This window comes from Aedes aegypti, chromosome 2, assembly GCF_002204515.2.
Source record: "Aedes aegypti strain LVP_AGWG chromosome 2, AaegL5.0 Primary Assembly, whole genome shotgun sequence".
Lineage (NCBI taxonomy): Eukaryota > Metazoa > Arthropoda > Insecta > Diptera > Culicidae > Aedes > Aedes aegypti.
The window spans coordinates 210,829,142-210,849,456 of NC_035108.1; positions in this window are offsets into that span (position 1 = coordinate 210,829,142).

Below are 20,315 nucleotides of genomic sequence, written 5' to 3' on the forward strand. Positions count from 1 at the left end.
GGGTAATGGTTTTCCGGGTAATGTCGGAGAACCCTGTGAACATCAATTGCAGGTTGTCGACAAGGAGTGTAGGTGAAACAATTTTAATTTTATTCAAAGTTTTGACCTTTCATATATTGATTAGTATATTTATGCTTGTTATTTTATTGTATCAGAGATTTACCGTTAGAGTAAAGTGCCTTTTATTGTTTTTCATGTATATTTTCAACGCAAAACGCATCTGTCCGGATTTCGATTCAAAAGCGTCCGGCATTTTGATGCATGTGTCCGGATTTAAGAACACGACATGCTTCATTAAATTAACGTTTTACATGGTATAAATGTATATTTTACTACAATTGTTATTCATGATACAAAGTTTTGAAGTATACCTGTGTGGAAAACAATAAAACTTATACTAGATGTGATAGAAACATGTTTAAAACAGCGTTTGAACTTTCAGCGTTACTTAAGTGTCCGGGTAATGATGCATCACGGTATTTGTTTTTATTTTTAATATTTTATTTCCAAGGATTACAAGATGGAACTATGAATTAAAATGAAAAGCAATATTGAAAGCTATACATATAAATTATAAACCTACATTTATTGATTTCATATTTATTTTAATGAATACAATCAGAGTGTCCGGATATTGGTACCGTCCGGATTTTGATTCACCACGGTAGTATCATTCAAAACATTACATTCATTTCTTATATCTAGGTGTTCTGTGTTATTAGACAATACTATCATCCTAATTTGGTAAAACAAATCTAAGATTTTATTAACATTATGTTAACAACATATCACATTTCATTTGCCGTAGCAGTTCAATTTTTTTACAGGTGAGTTGATTTCACATGCTTATCAGAGAAAAATGGGAATCATTCTATGCAAGTTTACCAGGTTGTATGGCAAATTATTTGATTAATTTCCTACAGAGTTCAAACTTCATGTGTTAAACAAATCTCATCAACAATATTCATAATACTTTCGATGTTCAGAAGTTATTTATAGATGATTTAGAAAAACATTGTATTTTTCCATACGAAAGAAACGAAGAAATTTTTATGGAGCCGGCCAATATGTTGAAATAGTCGATTTAATCTAAATTTAATGGTACAATTCAAACCAAATTATATCTTAAATGAAAGTTGAAGTACTTTTTTGTATGCTTGGTGTATTGAATCATTGAAAAATTCAATAAATCATAGTTTCAATGTCATGTAAACATCAATGGAACCAGTGTTTTCTATAACTTTGATTGCCTGTAGGATAAAATTGTGACGTGCTGGAACATTTCTGAAAACGACATCAGATTCAGCAACTCCTAATCTACTGGAGACATATACCGTTTTGATTCATATTACGGACACTTAAGGCCTTAGTGAAGTATAACCCAGCTTGGACCATACAAAATAAATCATTCTGTATGATTTTTTAGTGTTATCGAGCGTCGGAAGCCCTTAACTTTCGGATGGTGGGTAAAGAATACGCGTCCGCAACTTGAATAATTTTAAATAAATCAAAACGTTTGACCTTTTCATGATTCTTATTCCGGACGCTCCCCCACTTTTGCCTCATGTTCCGGACGCTTTGATTCGAATTACGGACAGCTCATGATAATCATTAATGGAACAGTCAAATCATCAATTGAAATCGTTCAACCACTTAAGAGACGTCTAAGGTAGTTGGGCATTATAAATTTGCAATGATATTTATGGAAGAAACCTAATAAAACGAGCCTCAAAAATGAGAATTTTTGGACGGCGAAAATTGAAACATTTCGTGTGAAATGTTTCCCACTGGCTATTGATCCTTCCCAACTGCTGGTCTAGCTGCTGACGAAGCAGCTACTCTATCCGTCGAAAACCGTTGGATATTGAAGTGTAGTTTTCTGTTAGTTCTGAAACTCGTGACGCTAGAGACCCACGCCAGAATTTTAGCTACAACGGGATAGAGTAAGGTGGGGCAAAAGTTCGACCTTAGCGGTAATTTTACTGAACAAACTTATGTTAAAATGTTAACCCATTTTTACTTATAACATTTTCAAAATTGATTGTCTTAAATGAGCTTTTGTCCCGCCGGTGCGTGGGACAAGAGTCCGCTGGCCGAAACACAAAATATCGATACTTAACTTAATACTTAATCAAAAAAATGCCCAAAACAGTGTTAACTGTAATATACATGCTGCCTAAAACACAAAATATTGATACTTTTATAACAGGCATAATTTAAACTAGCTGTGAACTTATATTAGTCGAAAAATACTCACTACATTTTTATCAAAAAATAGCCCAAAATAAGGTTAATTGTAATACACCCAAAATGGTAGTTTTTCGCAAAACTATGTGAAAATGTAAAATTTTGATAACCTTTTCGCATGATCAAGTCAATTTCGCTATATTTGTAGATAATATGTGAATTTTAGGTAATTCACCAATTTTTATATGAGTTTATATTGCGCATTTCTTTCACCACTGGACTATCGCAGAAGTTTTTACAAGTGCGCAATGGCATCGAATCGGGTAGGTGTCTTCGGGAGACTTATTCTTTATAAATCAGAGAATAAGTGCTCTTAAGACACCAACGTGATTCGATGCAATCCTGCACTTTTATTCACACTTTCGCACTTTTGAGGCCGCACTTCACAGTCCAGTGGTGAAAGAATAGCCCAACACATGTATTGGGTTTTCTTTCACCACTGGACTGTGAAGTGGGGCGATGATTCGAATTTTTGCCTCACTATGGGCCAAAATTGGTTTCCAAGCATTTATGTCAAAAATAAAAAACCTCAAAGCTTCCTTATGATATGCCTAGAAACGCCATTCGATAAAATATTTAAAAAGATTTTATCTTTATTTGGTTCCATGCAACGAAAGTTTGACTAAAAATTACAATCTTGATGTCAAAAAACAACAAATAGCCATAACTTTTCCAAATCTCAATCTATTTCTATGATATTTGGAGTGAAATGTTGTTACCTGAGTAGCATTCGATCTACCATGGTATTTATAAGTTTTGTTTAGAATTGAGTTAGAAATTTTAAAAAGAAACTCTGGTCCCACTCGAACTTTTGTCCCACTTTACTCTACTGCTGATTGACATCACTCTAGCAGCAGCGAAGTTTACTAGCCGCAGGCCATTATTATTGGTAATGGAATGGAGGCTTTCCGTTACCGTAACGAGTCGGAAGAAGTATTTTTTCTCGATCTGTGCATTAGCGTCGCCGATGACTACCCGTGCAGAAGAAAATAACTACTGAATACCAAATTGAGGTATTCCATACCAGATAATTTCCAATACCTACAACCTGAATGAGGTATGAATGAGCCCTGAATAAGAGGTAAAATACCTCAAATAATATCTTCTGCATATTCTACAAATACCAAGCTGGTAAGTAGATCAGGTATTGTAATACCTAAATAATACTTGATGGATTTTCATATAAAAGTGATTTTTTTTCAATAATTGTTCAATACCTCCAGCAATACCTATCGAATACCAAAATGAAGTATTTTTAATTGTTTTAAACATTTTTTTTTTCAAAAACCATTAAAATACCAAAATGAGGTATTGACAACTGAACAATACCTAATTATGGTATGATACCAAAATATGGTATGCATAAGTTATTGCGAGTTATTCTTTCCTCCTCGGGTATCCTGACATCTTGTTTTAAGCACTCTCCATAGGTCTTATCTAGGCTATCATTGAACTCATCCTTCATGTCATCGGGCTTATCGTTTGTTGGCGCATATGTTTCATTCTAGCATCTTCTGATATCAAGGCGTTGATAGGCGTGTGGTTTACGCACATGCCTATTGATTGCAAGGTTCATGGTTCGATTCCGGGTTGCCGCGAAAAAGTTTTTGGTTTTCAAATTTTGGTTTCATAAGGCAAATTTATGAATTTCCCTGGCCACGATCACAGGGTTTGACGGTGCCAAAGTAGAAGGTGCACCATAATAATATCCGTCTGTGAAACATATCCCCTTCCGAATACTTTGGCACACCTCTAATGGTTCATGATTTTCATGAAACGGCTGCATTGAGGCGGAGGATCTGTTAATATGTTTCGGCATATTATCAGGTCCTCTTCGAACGGAGGGACCACCAGGGCTCAGTAGTTGCTTATAAACCAGTGCTGGTTGTTGATGTTTCAGTTCATTTACACGAGCTGTAGCATCCTTTGTACTAATCAGTAATGGTGGTTAAGTTTCAAAGCCAACGTGTGATCAATCGTTTTATAATGCAGCATAGGAAAGGGTGTTTGGTGGAGCTGTGCGTTACACTCGTCGTTATTAAATTTAATGATTGTGAGGGTGCTAATAGTGATTCTATAATAAAATCTATGGTGATGAAATTTTGAAAATAAAATAGGAAGTGATTGTGATAGTTTTGTGAAAAATACATGTATAATAATAATGTCTATTGATTTAATAATGGTGAAAATATATTTTACAATCATTTCTCTGAATATAAACATTATTGCCTACACAGTTCGAACGAAACGTGTAAATTTCTGAGACATATAATGCACATAATTGGAGCGTGGAATATCATGTACATTTACATGCTATGTCATGTAAATTTCAATTATATGTCATGTAATCCAGCAGGATTCTGTGTGATTACATGACATATAACACATTTTTACATGATTTCAGACTTAAATTTACATGATGTCATGTTTACATCGCATAAATGAAGTTTACATGACGTGTAATCTTCGTTATTTTTAACTGTGTAGCTCTTCTTACATGCATGATATGATAGTGTTTATAATGACAGCGAGTGCAGAAAAATGGTTCGAAGTGATTTTTTTACTGGAATATTCTTGATCGTAGTGCTACTTAAATCGTAGTTTGAATAGTAATGACTCTACAGAAACAAAAACAATGAAAAAAATAAATTGAATATCTTTTAATTACTAAGTAACGATAACAGATGGTAATAACAATGAATTTATATGAAAATGATGTAATGTAAATTTGATTTGATTTGTTTGATGAAAATTTGTAGCTGTGATAGTGAAAAGTGATATAATGGAAAGTATATTTGAAGTGTATTACGAAAGTTGTTGAGTGATATACGATTATCGGTGATATACGTGATAGTGATGATTAAAAGTGTCGATGATGAGTGATGAAACGAAATGGGGAATGAGGAACTTTTAATAAAACTATTTCGTTCTTCACTTTAACCACTCTAGTAGTATTTCAGGCCTTATCATAGTTTGATAGTATTCTTAACTACTAGACTGCAAAACTACGGTAAGGGCTGATTGCTGCTAGGGTACACAGTGACCATTTGAGCAACATTGCTTAGGAACGTCTGTGTGATAAACGCAATAGAGGCTTATAAAAGCAAATGCAGGAGCTTAGGGCAGATTAAAAGTGCCAGTACTACCCCTATCGCTACTGACAAAAAAAAAATAAGGCGAATTTATGAATTTCAACCCGATTTTTTGTGACGAATTTTCATAAGGGGTTCCTATGTATTTCGATAGTCCATTTGCCTGAGTGTTAGTTCGTAGATACTTTGACATAAACATTTTTTGAATTTTGTTTCATAATATTATACTTAAAATTGGGACATTTTTAGAAAAACACACTGAAAAACATGGCATATTTTCTCAGCATTAGATCGACCAGGATTTAAAATTAGGGCGTTATTAGAAACTTAATTTTACATTCTTTGAAAAGAACATGGGAAATTTTCGCAAAGAAAGGTGAAACTATTAATTTTTAATAAAAAAGTTATTCAAGTAAACGTGCAAAAGTTCGGGTTCATTAGAACTTACTTGAACCACGAAAATTCAGTGAAATCTCACCCTTCGCCCCATTTTTTATGTTTTAATATGCCAACGAACGCCAACATAGGATAAATCTTGTTAGTGAATTGTGACTGTTGAATAAACAAGAGATGGAGCATAATAACCGAGTGCTCTACCGTATCACACGTTCAAATTATCTTACATTGAGAATGTAAAAAACCACATCAGCTACTAGTTACCAGTACCTATCTATAGATTGTGCAGGGCTCCGGCGTGATACAGGCCACAAATATAAAACGCGCTAAGCAACGAAACCTAAGTAATAAGCTAATTCCGTTTCATCAATGATAAAAACACATAGGTTTCTGCTCCTTAAAGAAGACTCATAGACTTCACATGCATTTCAAGTTGATGATTTTTTTACGTAATTCATTTCAATTTACATGACTTTTTTTACGCGGTATTTTAGGAATTACACGACTTTTTTTTACGCGATATTTTTGGAATTACACGACTTTTTTTCACGTGATTTGTTTTTGCGCGCACGCATCTATCACGTAAAAATAGAATCCAGTGTATGCTGATCAGGCTATAGTTGAACAACTTGCCCACAGATTCGATCACTTCCCGGTTTCCACCAAATGACTCGTTTCAACTCCACGTTTGGCTCTGTCACCGCCGCTGTAGTAGTTGTGGTACTTGAATGAAGTGTTGGCGATGGGATCTACCGATCGGAATACAAGTTCTCCGGTTTTCGAACAGCTTATTTCCTGGTAGCTGACACGTTCACGTTAATTTCCTGGATAGTTCTCACGTTCTAAGATCCGACTTTCCAATCGTTGTCCTCTATTTGTTGCCGGGTCTGCTGCCGTACAATCAATTCGTTTTCTTTACATTTGCCTTTCTTGGTTGGTGGTCTAATGGATACCGCTTCTATTTCATACGCAGAAGGTCATGGGTTCAATCAGTTGTATCTTTCACTTGCTTTCTATCTTCTACCTGTAATCTATCACACTTATCACGATTCTTTCATAGCAAATATTAGAACCCGAGACGGGCAAGAAACCGTTTCCTTACACTTTCATTCTGCACTATTATTCATGCACGCCTTTCCTCATAGGCACATAGGCAGTCTATTAACCAAAGAGCAAACCTCTCTGCCATGCCTTCCCTCAACCAATACACTTTGACATGAACTGTCGTAGATGCAGTCTGACTCCACGGTCTACAGTGGGCCATTATAAGTGCAACATCAATTCTTTCCTCATCCCCACATTGGTCTGCATTCTGACGTAGCAGGCACCAATGTTGCCTAAAAATAGAAGATCACCTGGGTGCCTGTTAGTCCCAAGCAGTCATCTGGTTTGTTCCTTGTGTAAATGCAGCTGATCTGGCGATACTGTATTAGCAACCACGGGCAGTCAATCAAGCGCAAGCAGGCTTCTGGAACCACAATACTACTCCATGGGAAAAAAAACGAGCCACCATCTTTTGTTCTCACTGGGAAGTGTAACCCAAGACAGTTCAATGTTAGTAAACCAATAGTCGTTTCGGGACAAACACTCTAGAATGGTAAAAATATGCTTGGGATAAATGTGTTCAATACTACTTTATGCTGATTTAAATAACAGACACACAGTTGCAAACGCTTAAAAGATATGATTTTGAGCGAAAACGTTTGGTGAGCCTTGAAAACAGTTTGATGAAGTTGAAAATTATTATTGATACGGAATTTCACCGTCCTCGACATCTTCGTCAGTAACTGATCACTCGAGAATAACCAAAAATGTCCTACTTGCAACTGCTTATTGTTTTTTCTAGCTCATCACCCTATCACTGAAGACTATTTTATATGGGTGGTAAATCCCAAAACTTGTCTTACGTCATTAATGGACGGCCCCTAACATTTCTGATATTAATAAATAAGGTTCACGGCCCAAATGATAAGCACCACTTATGCAAACAGTATTGCAACTGTATTTCAGTCTCTTTAGATTAAATGAGCTAATCATTATTTTTTTCAATAAATTTTTAGCACGAATTTCGATAAGCAGATATATGGTATGTGAAATTTCCAAGAAAATTTGAATATCTGTGAATGAAAAATCTTTTTTTTTTTAACTGTTCGAACATTCTGAGAACAGATTGAAAGTCAATGGTCCAAAACTTATTGATTTATTGCAAATGAACTAATAGCGTGAACCTGTGCTGTAGGCCGTCCCTTATTTTTCAAAAATGCGAAATGCTATAGGTTCGTCATTGTAAAGTTCTGGTAAGAAAAAAATCAGGTAAAAATTTGAGTTCGTACGTGGACGCTAAGTGGTCCCCCAACGGCCCTGAAGGTATTAGGCGTAGATGATCCCGTGCGCAAAATCAAGCTCGCTGCTCTAGTGCACGCGGCATGAGTAATAAAAGCCACCAGTAACAAATTGTCCTGCGCGCGTTGATAATCAGCATAGAAGTTTGTTATCTTTGGGATGATTTAAATATTACGTTACGCAATATTTGCCAATTTGAGACCCCCTCCCTCCCAACGTAACAGCTCTTGTACGAAAATAAATAAAATTTTTGCATGAACCGTTACACTACGGAAGACCCCCTCCGTCCCTTTGTTGCATTACGTAATATTTGAACGATCCCTTTGCAGTTCTGAATTTTATGTCAACGTTCAGATTTATGAAGATATCCACAGTATAAAATAATATTTTACTTGAAATTCTATGCTGATTACCAATTTGTTACTAGTGGCTTTTCGTACTCATGTTGCGTACATTAGAGCATCGAGCTTGATTTTGCGCACGGGGTCATTTACGCCTAACACCTTCAGGGCCGTTGGGAGACCACTTAGCGTCCACGTACAAACTTCAAATGTTTACCTGATTTTTTTCTTACCAAAACGAGCACTTTACAATGACGAACTTATAACATTTCGCATTTTCGAAAATAAGGGACGGCCTACTGTGCTGCTTAGTGTTATCTTGCACCTCACTCGTACTCGTACGATGCTTTCCGCTCATGATAATTACTATGATTTCTATGCGATTATTATAATTTGGCGCGTCTGAATCAACACCGATAATGATTTGCATATAAACTTAGTATCAAGAAATGCTAATCATCTTCTATTTTGCTCGTAAATACTTCTCATTCTCATCGTTAAAATGTAAACAGCAATTGATCCATCAGTTTGCGATTCTGATTGCCGAGGCCTCATAAACAATAACGCACAGTGACTTGCGACACAAATCGTACGGGATTATCCCAATTTTCCGCTGTATCCAAAATTGGCTTCCACTTCGATTTCCGAGGCTGTGTTTACTCGGTACGGGACGGAAAATTTCGATAAGATGACAATACGGATAACATTCGTAGGCAGAAGGAGATTTCCGAATTGAACCAGATGGCAGATCCTTTTCTCCACCAGGCAATTGGTTTTTCGAACGAGTTTTGCCCTGAGGAGAACACGAATTTCGAGAAGCACTGCTGATTGCTTCCAGGAACAGGGCGAAGATGGTGGACGGGATCTTATTTAAGCCGATGTAATGTTTGGCCAAAAAGGCACATCGTTCGTTTGTAGCCGTAGCCGTGTCTTTGCATTGAGGCAAGTATCAAATCATCACTAATCACGTGATTTTAATGGAATGGAAAGAAACAAAATGCTCAATGAAGCTGAGTACAATCAGAGATAATGTAGAGATATATTTGATTGGCTGTGTAACTGGTTTTATTTGATTATTGATTTGTTGAAGTTGTTATAGACTGGACAGTGCCGGATTTCCTTTCTGGGGGTTATAACTATTAAATAAAAAAATAAAAACTGATTTAACGTTTTTATGTATTTTAAATCTTTGACATCCGTATATCATGAAATGTTTCAAGTATGTGCTTTTTCTTTTGTGCTTGTTATGGACAAAAAAAAAACAAAAGAACAAAAATTTCAAAAATCATGTCGAAATTCTGACAAAATTTTTATAGATTTTCCGAATGATTTGCTATATTGGCTAGAAGAACAATTGACCAGTCTATTTACTATATTTCAAAATGTTAAAAATTATGCTCATTCAAAAGATTCTGAGTAGGTAAAGAGACTGCATTCGATTGGTTAAATCGATGGACCTCTTGTCAGTTATAATATGAAACCTTCTTTGATGACCCCTCAATTTCTAAAAAATCTTCACTTATTAAAACTGCTATAACTCAGACTTTTTTTTATTTATTTATTTATTTCGTCAAGCATAAGTAGACTACATACTATAATTACAATAATTTCTTCCATACTATTGTTCTTAAGTCGTTTTTAAGCTGCTCTATGGACATGGTAATGCCAATGAATTCGCAATGTGTATTATACTGACGCATCATATGGTGAATTTGTCCGTTTCGAGCATAATTCGTTCTGTAAGATATTTCTGCAATTTTTTTTTTCTTTAATGTCGAGAGGGTGTGTAGAAGTTTAATTGAGAAAGAATGTCACTGAGTCTACACGGTTCGAAATAATGTTGTTGATGAAGAGAATCATTGCGAATTCCCAGCTTTGCTTAAGTGTTTCCAAGTTGATGAGCATGCAGCATGCTTCATATGAGCGAAGTGGCAGTACAGTTCAATTCAATTTCCGAGTCAGCGTGCAAAAGTTTGGGTTCATTTGAACTTACTTAACACTTGGAAATTCTGTGAAACCTCATATCGATCATGTGCGCCCCATTATTTACGTTTAAATATGCCATAGGCTATTGAAATTGTCGACAAATACAGAAATATTATCAAAAATTGTATGCATCGTAGGTGAACCTAGTTTATTATTATAAAAAAAATTTCAGATTTTTCGCCAAAATTCTGCAAGCGCTCTTCATAGAATGAATGGTATTACCGAACTACGGTCTTAATGACGTATTGATTTAAAATTTTGATCGATCAAATGCTAAGAAAATTTAGCCATATTTTTCCAGTGATATTTTTTAATGTCACAACTTTAATTTAAAAATTATTTCCAAAATTCAAAACGTGTTCATGCTAAAATACATACAATGTAATATTAACTCATTGGCTTCCGAAAGCGCTATGGAGAATTTCAACAAGACATGTAATCGCAGAGAAATGGACTAAACATTTTGGTATGATTTTTAAAGGGTGAATCCAAACTTATGCACGGGAGTGTAATTTATACAAGTAAACGACTTCTACTTGATTTATTTTGTGACTTCTGGTTGTCTGCGACGTGTGCCTTTCAAGAATTATGCATTCCAAAATAATTATTTTGCTCACTTTTATATTTTTATGTGAAATTTCTGACTGCTATTTGCATCACAACACATGAATCAAATAATTATTCGGTTTTCTCCAGGTTTAAAGGATGATATACTCAAATCAGATTCACTTGGCCATGGCAACACATCGCACGGTCGTTTGTTTCGTCAGAAACGCTGACATGGAATGAAATAATTTGCTAGACAGCCTGTGCTCCTCCCAGAGGATTGAGGACGTTGCTCTGACAATCGTAAAATCCTGACAATAAATTCAAGGCACGTCTCTGATTACGCTGAGCGTATTCTTTATTTTCCGTCGTACCAGGTCGTGCTGGCAAACCAACACAATCGAAAACGAATAATGGAGCAGCAAGCGCTAAAATATTTAAACGACCACGGTTTTGCTATATTAGGTTGTACACTAAAAGATCAATTTACAAACTTTATCGGGGGTTCGTAGATTTAATTGTATATTTGACTGAAACGTTTCGCAAAGCGAAGATTTTCTAATTTTGAGTCTATTCGTAAGAAATTCAACTTTGAAAATCCAAGAAACTATGCTTCTTTAGAATGAACATAAATAAATTCAACTTTGATATGCATTGCATTTATATCAAAGTTGAATTTATTTAATTGTGTTTCTTTGGATCAACCAGGCACAAATATGTGTGGAGGTAGATTTTGTAACCTATTTTCAGGAAGTTCTTACTTGACCTCCAGAATTACGATTTAGATTCTAACTGGTTTTATTTTATTTATTTATTGTCGTCAATCATGTTTGTAGACCGTTACAGAGAGTTTCTTATGCGCTAATTACACTACTACATTCAATTACCTAATTTTCCTTCTTAAGGTACACTGAAACAAGCGTTGAAGTAATGCGAACCATGAACAAGTTTTTAAATTTACTATTCCATTCACGATTGAGCTATCAAGAGCGCTTTTTATTTGCGTTTTGGTCCCTCTCAATCCAACCGCATCGATAACCGAGCGGTAAGCGTTCGCGCTTGACAATCGCAAGATCCTCGGTTCGATACTGGCTTGCTGCAAGTTTTTAACCACGATATAGTAATTTTTACTGTCGAAATGGTACCATGGTAAAATTGAATACACAAAATATTTGAAATAAATGCAAATTTAGTCTGCACAAATCAAGTGGCGTTGTGTATTTAACTTAACCCTCTAACATAGTATTTTCAACTGCAACGCTGTTCTCAGTGTAATGTTCGGAAGTATTGTTTTAGCTTCGCTTTGGACCAAGTTAAGTCGATTGAATTGTAATGTTTATTATAAGTAGTCATTATTTGGTTCATTGGCCCGAATTTTGCATAATTAGTACGATGATATTGAGGATTTTGCCCTCTAATAGACTCACACCTAAATAATTTTGTCACACCAAAATATTCTCCCACCATGTTTGCCATATATTGGATGGCGTCGTAGCTAACAAAACCAACAAGTAACGCACATGTAACGCATTCTGTTAGATTGTACATTGAATGCAAGATGCGTGCTTCTATGAAAGTGCCATATAAACTGACGTGTGAGTATTTATTTTTCCACGTTGAAAATGAGCACGAGAATCTATTCCTTAACAAAACGAACAATAGTTGATTGCAAATAATTCTCGATGGCGTAAACGTCTGGATGGTACATAAAAGTTTAATTTAGATAATAATTCTGGTGAATCAACTTTATGGGATACAATATCGTTTATAAATGAAATCATGCATATTCGCTCTCTTAGTGTTTTAATATCAATCAACATACATCTAGCTTTCAAATACCATGCCCACACAGTTACGGATCACCCACAGTGACAGATCACTTTGGCGTTCATCATCGGATAACTCGCTCAAAACATAAACATTGACGTAAAACATATTTTTCCCATATTTTACTATTTCTCTTCTACAATTTGTAATGTTAATTACAACATTCAACCGCTAAATAACGGTGTATTTGACAAATGTTTAGTTGGTACCACATAGCTATCATTATATGGTCGTTTTCTGTAAGAAGTGCTGTCAGCATTCATAAGCTCCCACAGGTGGTAAAATTCAAATGTTATAGCATAAAACATGCTCGTTCGTTTCGATTTAGTATGAATTCATCTTTGGAAAACATTTTTCTTGATTGTTGATTCTAAATACCAAATATTAGTACTTCTAACTAGTGATCCATAATATGGAACAGGAAATGATTGTTTACCACGGTTATGGATCACTTCCACAAAATGAAAATTTCTACCATTTTAAGCATTGGATTCGAAATTTTCAGACAATAGCACTAAAGATAAAACTAATGAAACTTCAAGGTTTGTAAATTTATTTTTTTAGCAGACAAAAATGGTTGAAAAACTTGGTGTGGAGCGAAAACAGTTCTTGTCTCAGTTACTACAATGCAGTATAACAAAAAAGGGCATTTTACCCATGTTTCCAGCTCTAACACTGCTATTTTGTGCAGTAATATGTGACACATTGTTAACTTTCGCCAAATCATGCAATACAGATGCATTGAGTTGAAAATCTCTTGATTTAGCGCACTGATCCGTAATATGTCACAATTTGATCCATAATATGAAAATTGATCCATAATATGGTTTTCACAAACCGATACAATTTTTAATTTTTATGCAATTCTATGTAAATGTTACACTCAAAACAGTTTACTAACCGAAGTTCCAATTTGAAACGATTCAATTCGTGCTTATAAATTACAATTTTACGTTTTCCATGTTGTTTTATTGCATTTCATAGGTTGGACTCCACACTATTTGATCCATAACTGTGGGGTCATGGTAATTATTTATTTTCATTTTATTTTATCGTAGATTTGCATATTTTTCTTGGTTTTATAATGATTTTTCCCAGTACAAATGAATTTGCACTGTTTTCGGTTTGGACACTTTGAATGCACCACATAAAGCTTCATTTTTAATAAGAATAAGTGACTTTGGCAACAGTTGCATGAAACTCTCGTACTTATCTACAGGATCGCGCTCTTGAGCGAGAATAAGAACTCTTGGCCGAGAACATGACATGAATCCGCCCCCATCAATCAACGCACTAATATGTATATTATTGATTGTAGCATTAACCATACCGTTTACGTGGGCGCATTGCGTGTATTGCTGATCTTTACCACGAAATGATTCAATTTTTGCCGTTGAAAAGTTCTCACAATTAAGGCTCGTTTCAATTAGCATTTTCTATACATATCTATGCAAATTTATAACGCCCATCTGACTTCAACCTAGCTTTAGTGGTTTGACGATTTCAATTGATGATTTGATTTTTCTATTTATGATTTTCATGAGCTGTCCGTAATTTGCATCGCAGTGTCCGGAATATGAGAAAAAAAATGAAACGTTCGGAATACGAATCATGAAAGCCCACACATTTCCATTTATCTATATAAATAAAAATGGAGTAGTGTTTGTATGTCACGAAATGGCTTACGAACGGGTCAACGCATTTTAATGATTCTTTCTCCGTTTTGTTCGTCAATGGTTCCGACGTGTTCGTGTGTATTAAAATCCCAGGATATTCACCGGGAAAGTTTAAAAAACGAGAGTGCACGGAACTGTCATTTTGTATGGGACGATCCTTAGCGTTTTTCAACAGCCTACTTGATGGCAAGACGAAGTTTGCCGGCACTACTAGTTTAAAATAAAAATCTTCAGCCACCATTCGGAAGTTAAATGTTTTGAAAGCTCGATTTCGGTCATACAGAATGATTTATTTTATATGGTTTCTGATGAGTTCTACTTCACTGAGGCCTTAAGGGTCCGTAATATGAATCATAACGGTATTACATTCTGTAACTATTATTTACCGATTCTCTACCACCGGGAAAGGACCGTGATAAAACCGAAACAGAACTGCTTGTGAGATACAAATATATTCAGCAATAATTCCTTCCGTAATAACGGTACTGGTATAAGCACTGACCGTAATTAAAGACCAAAATATGATGGGGCTCACATAGCCGTAGCGGTAAACGCGCAGCTATTCAGCATGACCATGCTGAGGGTCGTGGGTTCGAATCCCGCTGGTCGAGGATCTTTTCGTAAAGGAAATTTTCTCGATTCCCAGGGCATAAAGTATCTTCGTACCTGCCACACGATTATACACATGCAAAAATGGTCAATCGGCAAAGAAAGCTCTCAGTTTATAACTGTGGAAGTGCTCATAAAGAACACTAATCTGAGAAGCAAAAAAAACCTATAAAATTCACTTCAGCTTTTCTGTAAAATTAATTCGCATTATTTTTTCCAAGAAGAACAGGAAATTCTACAATAAGATTTCCAACAGCTTGTTAGGGTATCCTTTCTGACCTGAAGTTGAGCTAGAATTCATCGATCGCAGCAGGCCATGTACGCGGATGGCTGCTTTTTCTCGTTCATTAGCATGAATTACCATCTCGACTGAGCTGTCAACGAATGTAAGTTAACCAACACTGAGTCGACAAGCATGTTATTTATGTCATTTAAGTCATGCTGACGAACCGATTCTGCTTTCCGTTGCCGCTCCGCTGTCATTGCCTTCGGGCCTTAAAAGTCATACTAAATCAGCTGAATCCATAGAACTGTGATGGAATTGATTTTGATCACGTCCTATACTAAGTTGATATTGAATAAAAACTTATATTTAATATAAAAACCGTTTTGATTCATATTACGGACAGCTTCAAATTCCGGACACTCTACTTTGTATGGGAAACATTTCAAATGAAATGTTTCATTTTTTGCCGTTAAAAAGCTCGTTTTAATAAGCTTCTTCCATAGATATATACGAAAATTTATAATACCCAACTAACCTTTGGCGTTTCTGTAGTGGTTGGACGATTGATGATTTGACTTTTCTATTTATGATTTGTTTAGCCTGTCCAGAATTCGAATCGAAGTGTCCTGAATATGAGGCAAACGTAAGGAAGCGTCCGGAATAAGAATCATGAAAAGTCCACACATTTCTATTTATTTAAAATTATTCATGTTTTGGAATTGAAATCTTCACTCACCATATGAAAATTAAGGGGTTTGAAGATTCCATAACGCGGAGGAACAGTAGCGCAACTAGGATTTGGCTCTAGGGGGGGTTTTGTGAATTTCAAAATACTCTTTGAGAAGATATTTTCTGACAAAAAATCGAATTGATGAATTTAAGTAAGTTTTTTTTTGCATAGTAAAATAAATTAGGCAATTGCAATACATGCGCGTGATGCTATTCAACCGCTATATTTTGAAATTTTTCAACAATATAAATGACTTCGATTATTAAGTGCAGCAATTTGCAATACAAATCATTGCCCCTATTGTTGTAGAAGGTGAAAAGTTAATCAAGATTGCAAAACTAAACTGCCAGAAGAAGACGAATTGTCACATCTTACAGAAATGGCAATCTAGAAAATCGAGTAAAAAAGTCAAAAATGAGTTCTGCTTTCATTGTGAATATTTTATTTGCAAATGTGTGATAACACCCTAAAATTTTCAATGCTACAATTAAATTTTGTTTTTGGAAGACTTAGTACATAATACGATTGTTTTACTAGTTTAGTGGGACGCCAATGCATTCATATTTTTAATGGACTAATCCAAAAATTTTAAATTAACACTATGTATTTTTTACGATTTACTTAAAAAATAGAATGTAATTATTGATTCATACCTACAAAATCACAACATTGTTGAAATTCCTATTGATGGCGAATGCTTCAACTGGGAGCTAAATTCAATAGCATTCGCAGATTTGTTTTTCTCTCTAATCTTTAAAAATCAAGGAATTCATATGCTCTGGAGATCGCAAACTTTGGCAAAATGCTGAGGCAACTGTAAGAATTTTGATATTTAAGATACTGCATCAATGAAAAGATTCCAATATATCTGAAGGTTGTTCAAACTGCTGACTCAACGCTTTCAGTTTGATTAAAAAAGGCCTGCATTTTTGTTATTCATTAGCTTTTTATAGCAGTAATTACCAGATAATTTTATTTTTATCAAACTCCATGAAGAGTTTAAGAAAAAAAAACAACAACTTTGAAGAATAAATCTGTAAAAACTACTGACATTAACAGTGTTCATACGAACCAAACTAAGTTACTGCTCTGTAGTTGTATGATGTGTAGTGTTGAATTTCAAAAATATACTTGGAAACCTTATAATTTTTCGGCTCTGGGGGGGTGGGTTTGACCCCCAAAACCCCCCCTTGGTTGCGCCACTACGAAGTGATTTATTTTACATGTTTTTTGGTGAGCTATACTTCACTGAGGCCTTAAGTGTCCGTAAAATGAATCAAAACGGTACAAAAAAAAAGTCAGTGACCTTGTCATCAGTTCAAAGCAAATTCCGTGTAAATGGGTGAAAAAGTAAAGGAAAATCTGGGAAACAAATATTCAATGCCTTTCCTAACACGACCTTCAGGGGCCTTCCTTAGCCGAGTGGTTAGAGTCCGCGGCTACCAAAGCAACGCCATGCTGAAGGTGTCTGGGTTCGAATCCCGGTCGGTCCAGGATCTTTTCGTAATGGAAATTTCCTTGACTTCCCTGGGCATAGAGTATAATCGTACCTGCCATACGATATACGAATGCGGAAATGGCAACTTTGGCAAAGAAATCTCTCAGTTAATAACTGTGGAAGTGCTCATAAGAACACTAAGCTGGGAAGCAGGCTCTGTCCCAGTGAGGACGTTAATGCCATGAAGAAGAAGAAGAAGAAGAAGAAGAAGAAGAAGAAGAAGAACACGACCTGTTAAACATATAATTCTTCCCGAATAAATTCCGTAAGGTGGTTCCGGGGAGAAAAGGTTTTGAGACCAAGGGTGGGTAATTTCCCAAATCTTCCCATTGAAGATTTACATATACAAGACTTGCCTTTCTCCTAAGTTTCCTTCGCAAGAAGCTGAAACGTATCCCGGAATAACCACCATCATCGTCTAAGAATTCCCTCAAATTTGTAGAACGAGAGACGAACAAGAAAAAAAAATACCTATCTCAATACTTGCTGTGAATTTTTTTCCGTAATTTCAGTTCATTGAAATTGTATGGCTTGCTAGTATCATAGCACGTTTGACGCACTTCGGCGCTCTCACTTCTGTGCCGAATGAATTGCGTAGAGTGGCCTCCACCTTGATTGAATTCGCGTAATCAATTCAGCCGGCGAAATTGCCACCCTGAATATACTAAAAAAAAGCAATGAAGTGTTTCCTGTGGTTCAGCTGTGCAGTTCCGCGAAATTGGCGTAAGTCTAGGTGCCAACATTGAGTGTATTCAATTTTAAAACAAAGAATACTCAGTTGCGCGATTTGTTCGTGTGAAGAGATGGAGATGTGAAGAAAAGAAGTGTTATTTAGAAGAGTTGAAGGGATCTGTAAAATAGTTTAGTTATGTATAAAAAGCAACGTTTGAAAAAAAAAAAAACGAAAAAGATAAAAGATCTACCAGTTATGCTGGATTTAGTGTTGGATATTTTTTCAAAGCCAACATTGATCAACGGGAGCAGAAGTACCTCACAGGAATTAGGAATTTGCAAGCATTCGTGAAATGGGTGAGGCTCCTTCGAAACAAATAGATTATAATTTAATTTAACTAGCTATGTAGAAATTTGAAGCATATTGATGTGTTTAAGGGGATAAATAATTGCTGTGTAACGGGTGAAAGATCAATTTCTTTTCGTTTCAGAGAGCGAGCAATGGCGCTATAGTTAAGGCTTATTCAGGCAGGACATGAGGGGGAAATACCTATCACCCATCACTGATAAGAAGCAAAAATGGAGTGTGCATTAACATTCTTAGCAAAGCCACTTCCAACGATTTCAATCACCTCCCCTTAAATGAAACGGTTGGTACGGTTGTCCCCGTTTCTTCTCTCATAAAATTGAAAAACCTTCGTCTATCTCGTTATTCATACGTGAGTATCTGATCGCCGTAGTTTTTTTTGATTATCTTCAAACCCAAGTCTGCACAGTGGGAACGTCCAGTTTAATATTTGTAACATATTACTTTGCTTTTGCTGGCTCTACGTCCTTCAAGACATGACCTGCGCTACAATGTTACGCCAACTAACCCGGTCCATGGCCACTAACCACCAATTTCTCGATCGCCCCACACTTCCAAGATCCTGTTGCACCTGGTCAAACCACCTAGCTCTACGTATTGTACCGGCCGGATTCGAGGTGAACACCATTTTTGCGGGATTGTTGTCCGGCATTCTCACAACGTGTCCCGCTCATCGTACCCTTCCAGCTTTGGCGACTTTCTGGATACTGGGTTCACCGTAGAGTTGCGCAAGCTTCTTCTCCTCCATACGCCGTTCTCACATACTCCGCCGAAGATCGTCCTAAGCACACGTCGTTCAAAAACTCCTAGCGCTTGCAAGTCCGCTTCGAGCATTGTCCACCTCTCATGCCCGTAGAGGACTACCGGTCTTATCAGTGTCTTGTACATGGTATACTTAGTACGGAAGTGAAGTTCATCAGACCGCAAGGTCTTGTGGAGTCCGTAGTAAGCACGACTTCTGGCAATGATACGTCTTCGAATTTCTCTGCTGCAGTTGTTATCCGATGTTATCAATGATCCGAGGTAGACAAATTCGTCCACCACCTCGAACTCATCCCCATCGATCATCACGCGTCTGCCAATGCGAGCTCTATCGCGCTCGGTTCCTCCAGCCAGCAGATATTTCGTCTTCGACGTATTTACCTTCAATCCAACCCGATCTGCTTAACGTTTCAGCCTGGTATACTATTCAGAAACTACCTGAAACGTTCTTCCGACAATGTCCACGTTGTCAGCAAAGCAGATGAACTGGCTGGATTTATTGAAGATCGTTCTCCTCATGTTGAAGCCCGCCCGTTCTAGCGCACTATTGAACAGGAGGCAGGAAAGACCATCGCCTTGTCGAAGTCCTTTGCGTGTTTCAAACGGGTCTGATAATGCACCCGATATCTTCACACTGCACTGTACACTATCCATCGTTGCTTTAGTCAGTCTAGTCAGTTTCCCTGGAAAACCTTTCTCGTCCATAATCTTCCATAGCTCTTCGCGGTCGATGATATCATAGGCCGCTTTGAAATCGATGAATAGGGACTTTTTTTGAAGCGACACTTTTGAAGGATCTGCCGCAACATAAAGATTTGGTCTGTCGTCGATCGCCCATCCACAAAACCGGCTTGTTAACTTATCACAAATCTGCTTGTCAGTGGCGATTGACGGCCGAAGATGATGTGGGAATGTACTTTATAGGCTGCGTTAAGAATGGTGATCGCTCGATAGTTCTCACATTCTAACTTGTCACCCTTTTTGTATATTGGGTATA